A 10,741-nucleotide genomic window follows, 5' to 3' on the forward strand; every position below is an offset into this window, starting at 1 on the left:
GGTTAACAACTCTTAATGCCTTTTTGGCTATGTAGTTACAGTGGGCTCTAGCACTTAGATCATTAGAGATGAGTACTCCAAGGTCGTTGACAGAATTTGGATCATCAACAAAGTCTTGACTATTCAGCTTGTATTTATTTTCTGATTTTTTTTTTGCCAATATGTAGGACAGAGCATTTATTTGTTGAGATTTGAAGTTGCCATTTGTTTGACCATTCTGATACATAGTCGAGGTCTTTTTGAAGGGTAGCAGTATTTTCTGTGGTGTTGAATAGCATTACATCGTCAGTGAAGAGAACGCAGTTGTTCTTAATATGATCACAGAGGTCATTTATGCAGAGTATAAAGAGAGTTGGTCCTAGAACACTGCCTTGGGGGACACCACTGTTGACAGGTATAGAATTTGATAGGACGCTCCCAATTTTTACCATTTGTCATCTGTTTGACAGGAATACTTCTATCCAGTTATGCAGGTGTCCAGAGATACCATAAGATTTGAGTTTTAGTAGTAGTTTGTTGTGTACCACTGAATCAAAGGTTTTACAGAAGTCTATGTAGATTGCGTCTATTTCTTTGCCCCGATCGAGCTGTGTAGTCCATATGTTTTTGCAGTGTAAGAGTTGCAAATTACAGGATAGTTTTTTTCTGAAACCAAATTGTTTATTAGAGAGTAGGTTGCTTGTCTCTAAGTGGAGGATAGTGGCCTGGTTAATAATTGATTCCATTACTTTACAGGTGACGCAGCATAAAGAGATTGATCTAATTTTCAACTAGGCTGAGGTCTCCCTTTTTGAAGATGGGGATGATCATGGCTTGTGACCATAGGTTTGGCAAGGAGCTGGTCCTGAAAGATTTTTCAAAGATTATGCTTAGAGGTTTGGCTATGGCAGTGGATAGCTTTTTAAAGAAGTAGGCACATATTCTGTCCGGTCCAATAGATAGAGATGGTTTTAGATTGCGTAGTGCTTTTTCAACATTGTCTTCTATAATATATATATATATATTTGTTTTCTTAAGTTTTCAGGGTACTTACATGTATGGTGTTCGGCTTGGTTGGAGTATTTTCCCCGTCATTGTAGTTCTTTTAAAGTTGTAGCAACGTTTCAGCAGAATCTCATCTGCCATCATCAGGCTTCTGTATTGTGTCCGTCTGTGGGTCAGACTTTTACAGTGGTTTCAGATTTAAATTTGGGGCAGCCTATTGCTGTGCCAGAATGGTTTTTTCTTCATCCTGATTGGTTGGGAGTCTTGGTCTGTGTTTATTGGTCTCGGAGTTTGCTGTGTTCTGCTTGATGGGTGTTTCTGATATCTTCTGTCTGTTTTTGGCTCTTTTTGTATCTTGATTGGCTGGCAGCATTGTGTTACTTTAATGGAGGTCTTTAGTGCAGCTTGGCTTCGGGCAAATGGACGGCTATCATTAGTTAACACACCCCAACCAGGCACCCAGATGAACCCAGCTTCCTAACTAATGATAGCCGTCCATTTACCCGAAGCCAAGCTGCACTAAAGACCTCCATTAAAGTAACACAATGCTGCCAGCCAATCAAGATACAAAAAGAGCCAAAAAACAGACAGAAGATATCAGAAACACCCATCAAGCAGAACACAGCAAACTCCGAGACCAATAAACACAGACCAAGACTCCCAACCAATCAGGATGAAGAAAAACCATTCTGGCACAGCAATAGGCTGCCCCAAATTTAAATCTGAAACCACTGTAAAAAGTCTGACCCACAGACGGACACAATACAGAAGCCTGATGATGGCAGATGAGATTCTGCTGAAACGTTGCTACAACTTTAAAAGAACTACAATGACGTGGGAAAATACCGAACCAAGCCGAACACCATATATATATATATATATATATATATATATATATATATATATATATATATATATATATATATATATATATATATATATATATATATATATATATATATATATATATATATATGTGTGTGTGTGTGTGTGTGTGTGTGTGTGTGTGTGTGTGTGTAAAATATATATGTATTAGATTATAGTAGTTGTCTGTGGTTTGACTAGGAAATACTGGGTGTGATCCATTGCTGTTTACAAATACTGAGCCAAAGAATGTGTTAAAGAGGTTGGCTTTAATAGTGTTGTTGTTGCAGTCTTTACCATTAGGTCCTTTCAGGGGTGGGATGGACCTTGAATCTTTTAATTTGTTGTTTATAAAATTGTAGAAAGCGCAGGTGGAATTGGTGTGTAGAAGGTTTTCTTCTTGTTTAATGTGGTAATTGGTGCATTCAGTTTTTATCTGGTGGCATAAATTTTTGTATCGGCTTTGAAGTTGGCAACATGAAGACTGCTGTCATATCTCCCCTGGTCCTTCTGTTCACTAGACCACCCACAACTTCTGGAAGCAAACCATTCTACTGATTGATTGTTCTCACTGTTAGGAAGTTTCTCCTTAGTTCTAGGTTGATTCTCTCTTTGATTAGTTTCCACCCATTGCTTCTTGTCCTGCCCTCTGGTGCTTTGGAGAATAGATTGACCCCTTTTCTTTGTGGTAGCCCCTTAGATACTAGAACACTGCTATCATGTCACCCCTGGTCCTTCTTTTCATTAAACTAGACATATCCAATTCCCGCAACCATTTTATTTTAGTCTCCAGTCCCCTAATCATCTTTGTTGCTCTTCTCTGTATTCTTTCTAGAGTTTCAACATCACCAGTTTTGGTCATCACAGTATAAAAAAGATGTTGAGACTCTAGAAAAAATGCAGAGACCAGCATGATTAGGGGATTGGAGACTAAAACATATAATAAAAAGTTGCAGGAACTGGTCATGGCTAGTCTAGTGAAGAGAAGGACCAGGGGAGACATGATAGCAGTGTTCCAATATTTAAGGGCTGCCACAGAGAGGAGAGAGACAAGCTATTTTCTGAAGCACCCAAAGGCCAGACAAGGAATAATGAATGGAAACTGAACAAGGAGAGATTTAACCTGGAAATAAGGAGAAACTTTCTGACAGTGAGAACAATCAACCAACGGAACAGAAGTTGCCCTCAGAGATTGTGGGAGCGCCATCACTTGAGAAGAGATTGGACTGCCATTCATCAGAAATGGTGTAGGGTCTCCTGCTTGGGCATGGGGTTGGACTAGATTATCTCTTCCAACTCTGTTAATCTGAATCTTTTTAATATTGCAGTGACCAAAACTGGATGCAATATTCAAAGTGTCATAAAGTGGTACTATCACTCCACTTCACTTGTGCATGAATGAAGGCAAATATAAATGTCCCAGGATAATGTTGCAGAATTCAATCTGGGTCAGTCATTGGGACCAGAGGTTTAGTCTTTCAAACTTTTGAACTCATGCTGGAATCCATCCTCAGAGTGTCAGGGTTCCAACGGATTCCCTAATTAAACCATGAGCCTTGAGCCAAGTTTCAAAAGAAATCCAGTTATTTATTAGGAGCAACATGTCGGCACAAACCCAAATGAAGTCAGCTCTGCCTCATGTAATTTACTGCCCTCCTATGACCTTGTTTCCCTCCTCCCCAAGGGTGTGTCATAAATCACATTCTCCAACTAAGCACTTTTGCAGGCTATAGAGATCATGCCTCTCTGGTTGGTCTCAGTAGTCTGGGATTTACTACAGCCTTGAAGAAGGTTTGCATGGAATGTGCTTCTGGTTGTCGCTGCCATTCTGCTCCATCAGTCCCCCCCGCATCTATGGCAACTCAAGAGCAGGCCAAGAATGCTTTACGAGTTGACACAGGGAACTTCTCTCTCTCCATTCTGGTGAAAAGAAGTTCCATGAGATTGAGCTCCAGCATGAGTCCAAAAGTTCAGAAGACTAAACCTCTCGTCCCGATGACAAACCCAGATTGGATCCTCCCTTTACTCGTTCCCTTCATCTCACCACCAGAAACACATATAGGGAGACTTTTATTTTGTTTCATATTCTCTTTATTTATTCTCTAGCAAATATAACAAAGATGACAAAAACAGAATACCAAAGTACAGCATCAGTGCCTCCATTCTGGAAAAGAAACATTGGGGAAAGGGAGAGACAAGAGGAGGAAGAAGCGTCACAAAATATGAGGGACGAGACTATACCTAAGTTGCTATTACTAAAATTTACTTAAGAGAACATTTTTTCTCCTGGTGGTCTAAGACCATCTAAGACCAACCTGAGGACATATTTAAGGAGATACTAGCTTAAAAGACCTTGGGATAAAACGAAGACTTGAATATTCACAGTGTGCTAGTGAGTTGGAATAAAAACATTTGAAGATGCTTCTTACAAGGTTAGGAGCGTCCTTAGATCATTTGCTTTCTGCAGGGACTTTTATAATATTTTTATTTCCAAAACCAATTGCTTTTTGGAGAAGATGTTCATGTTCTCCTTTTGCAAGATGACTCTTTCAGCTGCTATTAAACAGAAATAAGCTCGGGAAATGGATTCAAGCAAGTTGGCCTCTCGTTCACCAGAACATCATCTCCAACTCAAAAAGAAGAGAACTGGTGAGTCAAGGAGAAGGATGGGATTGAAAGATATGAAATGGACCCTCCAGAAAAATTGGTACTATGTTCTTTGCTGGATTATATTCTTGTAGTGGGGGCCTATTGGCTTCTTCTTCAGCTTCTTCAGAGCAGATGCAATCCATTTGACCTGTTTAGAGGTGGTGGGGATAATACAACAATAAGATTACTTTAGCAAATACAAGTCATATGAAGGCATAGAAAAAGAGTTAGAAATAATAGAATAGAGTTAGAAGGCACCTTGGAGATCTTCTAATCCAACCCCCTGCTTAGGCAGAAAACCCTATACCACTTCAGACAAATGGTTCTCTTCTTAAAATTTTTTAGTGTTGAAGCATTCACAACCTCTGGAGGCAAGTTGTTCCACAGATTAATTGTTCTAACTATCAGGAAATTTCTCCTTAGTTCTAAATTGCTTCTCTCCTTGATTAGTTTCCATCTGTTGCTTCTTGTCCTGCCCTCAGGTGCTTTGGAGAATAGCTTGACTCCCTCTTCTTTGTGGCAGCCCCTGAGATATTGGAACACTGCTATCATGTCACCCCTAGTCCTTCTTTCCATCAGAGTGGACATGCCCAGTTCCAGCAACCGTTCTTTATATGTTTTAGCCACCAGTCCTATAAGTTGATTGGCATATCCATGAAATTGGTGGTTATTTATTCTTTGCTCCCTATTACATCCCTAACGTTGCAACCATTCCTTGTATTTATGGCCTATGCAGGTCTGTAAAGCAAAGGAAAGCTGATGCAAGATCATGAACATTGTTTGAGTGTCCTTTAGTGACAGTATTGTGGTGACTAAGCAGGACCTATCTGTATATGCAATTTTAGGCACTGCTAATCCATCATTCCGATAGCAAGTTGCCTCATTGACCCCAGAATATGTCCTCTCCTCCACTAACTTGGGATCATGATTGGTGAAGGATCATATACATGAGAAGTTGTATCTCAGAGAGGGATACTGTTCCATGCTCACCCAATCAGGGTTTGGCAATACATAGTGGTATTTAATTATTCCCAATGAAATCATGGATTTGCTTTTACCAGTGCCAACCTGAGATCAAGTCCTTTATGGTGTTAGACTTCTGGAAGAAGAGAGAGGAACCTACCCCACTTTACATGAAGGGGGGCTGTGGGGAGAGAGTTTCCTCCTTTAAATTCCTGGGAGTCTACCTCAGTGAAGATTTCACCTGGGAAATCACACAACCCAGGTGGCCAGAAAGGCCCAACAGAGACTCCATTTCCTTGAGGTCTCACAAAAGAATAAAGTGGAACAATGAACAAATGATGACCTCCTTTTACCAGTCCACAATAGAAAGCATCCTGACACATATTGCATTACAGAGGGTGGTGAGTACAACACAAAACATCAAGGGCTGTTCCCTGATACCACTAGATGACATCGCTAGGGCTCGCTGCCTTGGAAGAGTGAGGAAAATCCTCAGGGATGACTCACATCCCAGTCAGCACTTCTTCAGTCTCCTACTATCGGGAAGGAGATACAGAAGCATAGCCAGCTGCACCAACAGACTGAAGAACAATTTCTACCCATGGGCTGTCAGACTTCTGAATGGAAAATAATTTCATGTCAGCATAGTATGATAGACTTGCGAGGCGAGCGCATTGTGCAATAAGCTCACATAGGGTAATAAGATTGGGTCTGGGTTAGGGACTTCTGTCCTCACTGTGAGTTGTGTTGGGGGGTGGTGGTGCATGAAAGGAGGCTCAGCCAATCTCATTGTACACATGTATTCTGGCAATAAAGGTAATAAGTTAAGTATCTACGAGGCCACCTCTGGCCAAATGTTGACTAAAATTGAGATAACTAAAAATTGTTTTTTCTCCAACCCTTCTCCTCTACATCTTCCATGTATTCCCCTTCCATTGACCTGTTGGTTATGGGGACCATTGCAAACCATAAGGACCACTCGGTCTATCAATTATTTCTTCTTTTCTTACTCTTCTCTTCACAAATGTTATGTCAACCTCTTTCCATCCTGTAGCCAGGATGAAAACCAATGCCTTTTGCAACATCTTTCTTACTTTGAACAATGTTATAACGGCACCGTAACACACACTGAGCAGGAAGAAAATGTAGAACATCACGACAGTTGTCCACAATTGCTTCATCTCTTCTTCCTTCTTTGTACTGTAATTGTTCTCGATGGCCACGGTTGTCTCTGTGAAATGAGAAAGAGACTTCAGTCTGGGGTTTTTCATCAACGCAAAATATCCAATGTCCATTTCCCCATTAATTAGTGCTTTGTTTCATCATAAGCTTGGGTCCTTTATACCCATAAATATGATAGAAAGATAGTGAATCTCTATCCATTACAGACGGATGGATGTCCACTAAAGGGTGAAGCATACAATGTCTACTGTGTGATATATTATTTTTAGTTTTTGGATTTTATTCTGAATTATTAGGCTATGTCTACTTAGTTATTCAATTTATTTCGGTTCTTCCTTGTACACCAAGATAGGAAAGAATTGCTTAGGAGTATATCCTCTTCCTCTGTGGTAGATCTGAATTCTTCTCCATCAATTTATATAATCTGATATTGTGCTATCAAAGCAGGTCTGGAAAAGTCATAAAAGAGTAGTCCTTGACTTACGACCGGTAGATTAGCCACCATTCAAAGTCAGAACAGAGCTTCTAAATGGTATTTATTATCAGTGGTGGGATTCAATTTTTTACAGCCAGTTCTGTGTGTGTGGCTTGGTGGACATGGCAGGGGAAGGATACTGTAAAATCTCCAGTCAGAAGTTATATTTTGCAGTTCTCTGAACTACTCAGAATTTCTGCTGTTGGTTCTTCAGAACTGGTCCGAATCTGCTGAATACCACCTCTGCTTATTATCTAATTTAGAACTCCTTGTAGCTGGACCTCTTTTGTGATCACATGAACACATTTTTGGGTGAATGGCAACCATGCCACATGTACGACCATTTGCAATATCCCACAATCATGTGACCATGATTTTCAGCATTTTTTGGGTTTGTGTGTTTGTGTGTGTGTGTGTGTGTGTGTGTGTGTGTGTCAGAATCTAGGGTTTATTTCTGGTTTACAGCAAAAAAGGTCCATTGGGGAAAATAGGTTTGCTTAACGACTGCTGCTTTCACTTAATGAATATTGTAAAAAATAATAATCATAAAATTGGCTGGCTTAACGACCGCCATGATTTACAACCATAATTCTATGCCCAATTCCAGTTGTAATTTGAGGTCTACATGTTTAGGAAGCCCTTGCTTGTCCATAGATCACCAAAGGGGATCATGTGATCCCAGGACACTGCACCTGTCATAAGTATGAACCGTTTTGTCATGCTCCTGGTGCAGACTCTGAGGCAGAGGAGGAACAGCCAACAGGGAGTGGAAGTGTGGCTCTGGAGGTTGTGGAGGAAGCTTGGGAAGGGTAGAGGCCGGCTGGGCAGTCAGAGGAGGAACCAGGCCCATCCCCTATCTATCCTAGGGCATGCAGGGAGGAGAGGATAAGGGAGAGACATGGTCTACTCAGGAGGAGAGGGCCTTGAACCTCTTCATGGGCTGCAGCTGTGACAACTGAATAAGAGGATGGACATGTGTCTGGGCGAATGCTGGAAACAAAGCGTGGAATTATCTTTAGTTTATGGTTTCTTTCTGAGTTTGGCGTCCTTCCCAATGTGTGCTCTGTTATCTGCGGACATCTTCCAGCCCTTATCTTGCCTGGTTTGTGTTGCTTTTTCCCTCCTTCTCGTAACTGTTTGTGTGGGAGTTTTTTGTCTTCCGTCAAGGATATTTGAAGCTTGGAAGCAAAGTGAAGCAATAAAAGGGGCTTCACTGGATTTTTGTGACTGTGTTTGTGTTGTATTCCACCCTGGGTCGTCATACAGTTGCCAAACATCCAACTTTTGATCACGTGACCATGGGGATGCTGCAAAGGTTGCAAGTGTGAAAAACAGTCATACTTTTTTCAGTGCCATTGTAACTTTGTACGGTCACCAAACAAATTGTTGTAAGTCAAGGACTACTTGTACTAGAAGCCTCTTCACCGAATTCAAAATCCGAATGCCAATATTCCAAAAATATTTGGCCTATGTATTGTAAAGTATTCACTATTTGCCATTCTTCTTTTTTCCATGTTTCTTCTGTGTTGCTCCTCAGCTACTAGAGAGCAGATTCTTACAAAGAATAGGGAGTGTGATTATTTTATGGTGCTTGACAAAATGTTTTTAAATTAGTTTGTGATGTCTGAGAAGTCTTAATGTTTGTTTTCCAAAATCATGGGTGTTGGTTATAATGTGCTTAGAAATCTATTTTGTGGTCTCTTGATTTTGAAGAATAACATTTGAAATGTCAGAAATGTTTGGAGCATTTTGTGATGTTTGTTTAATGTCAGAAAATGCTTATGTACTCTTTGAGTCAATTGGTCTTAATGAGTCTTATTTTATTTTGTTTTTCTTTTTTTCTCTTTATGGACCAATTGTGAGTTTGTTATTATTATTATTTTTGAGTCTTGATTGCATGGTTAGAATAGGATCCTCAAGCATCTCCCCCCCATCCAATTTATATTATGAAAATAAAGATCTTGATTAGGCCAAATGTTTCTGTATTGTATATGTTAGTGTTTCTTGAATCAGCTGCTTGGAACAGAAGTCCAGATATCATCAATCCATCAAGTTGGAGAAATCTATTCTCCAAAGCACCAGAAGGCAAAACAAGAAGCAATGGATGAAAACTAATCAAGGACAGAAGCAACCTGGAATTAAGGAGGAATTTCCTGACATTGAGAACAATTAACCCGTGGAACAGCTTGCCTTCAGAAGTTGTGGGTGCCCCAACACTTGAGGTTTTAAAGAAGAGATTGGACAACCATTTATTTGAAATGATATAGGGCTTCCTGTCTGAGCAGGGGGTTGGACTAGAAGACCTCCAAGGTCCCTTCCAATTCTATTATTCTGTTAGTTTGGTCTAAGTCCAACATGCTACAATATATGAGAAGTCTATTAAATAATTTGAATATATGATCCTTCCTTCCATTTCTGTTTATTTAAAATTGCGCATAAGAAATTATCGTATTAAATTGGAATTATGCTCTTCACAAATTATTTTGTAGCTGTGGTTTGTGAGCCATCTTTTGCGGAAACTTTCTTCACCATGCTATTTCATTTCTTCTCTTAGAGATTCTTAGATGGATTTGTGGATTGAGCAATGAATGCTTTACGCACTGTCATGAGGAAAAGATGGTGCATATATCTCTCATTGTACCCATTGGACTGGTCAAAACATTCTTTTCCTCCTAACAATTAAGTATAAAAGAAACAGGGAAAAAAAAAACGCAAGGACAGGATAACCATTTACTTGCTTCCTGAAATTACTATTTAGTTTCTAGCATGTTATGTAGTGTCTTGATGTAGTTTCTGAATGACATAAGGATCTATTCAAGGAGAAACAAAATGGAGGGAGATACTTCAGCTAGGACTGCCTAGTATATTTGGTGTGTATTCTTGCACATTATATGATTCATTGCTATTTCTTGGATTTAGGATTCCTTTGATGTGGCATTCCAGTAAAGGGTTTTCCAAGGCTACACTATTCATCTCTCTACTTCACTTACAAAGATAAATTGACTTAATTCTGTTGCTTTTTCTTTCTTTTATATAGTGCTTTATTGCTGGGTTGTAAGCTGCCTAAGGTTTAGCCAGCCATGATAAGCCCTGCTGGATATAGAAGTTATGAGATCAATTGCAAGGATGTTAGAAAGATTACTCATTACCTCCAAGAACTCCCATTCAAGTCTGATTGGGTGGCACCTGGCTGAAAGATTTAGGATGGAGAGACAAGGAGTGATGAAAGAGAAACTCGATGGGAAATTGTAAATAATTGTAATTCAATGAACTGCACCCAGAAGATTGCAGCCCATGTAGAAAGGAAAAAGGTCTTCTTTGCACAAGCAATTGGAAATATGTGTGGAGGTTAGAGGATTTTGATGGGATCAAATCTCCAGACAAGAATGAAATTGTGGGGGAACTCTGAGAAGAAGTGGTACGAATACATGGACCCAAGACCTTTGTTCTCAAATTGATGCTGATACGGGGAAGAGTGAACCCCCTTTTTCTCCAGCATCAACCTTAAGTCTTTGTTCTAACATCCAGAGAAATTAGCCATTTCCCTCTTCATTCCAGAACTCATCCCTCAATGTTGCTCAGTCCCCAATTTGTTGGAAAAAAATGGGCATAACCCAAGAGACC

Source organism: Notechis scutatus, chromosome Z (assembly GCF_049901735.1).
Source record: "Notechis scutatus isolate UNSWTSFEM ecotype Mainland chromosome Z, rNotScu1.2, whole genome shotgun sequence".
Lineage (NCBI taxonomy): Eukaryota > Metazoa > Chordata > Lepidosauria > Squamata > Elapidae > Notechis > Notechis scutatus.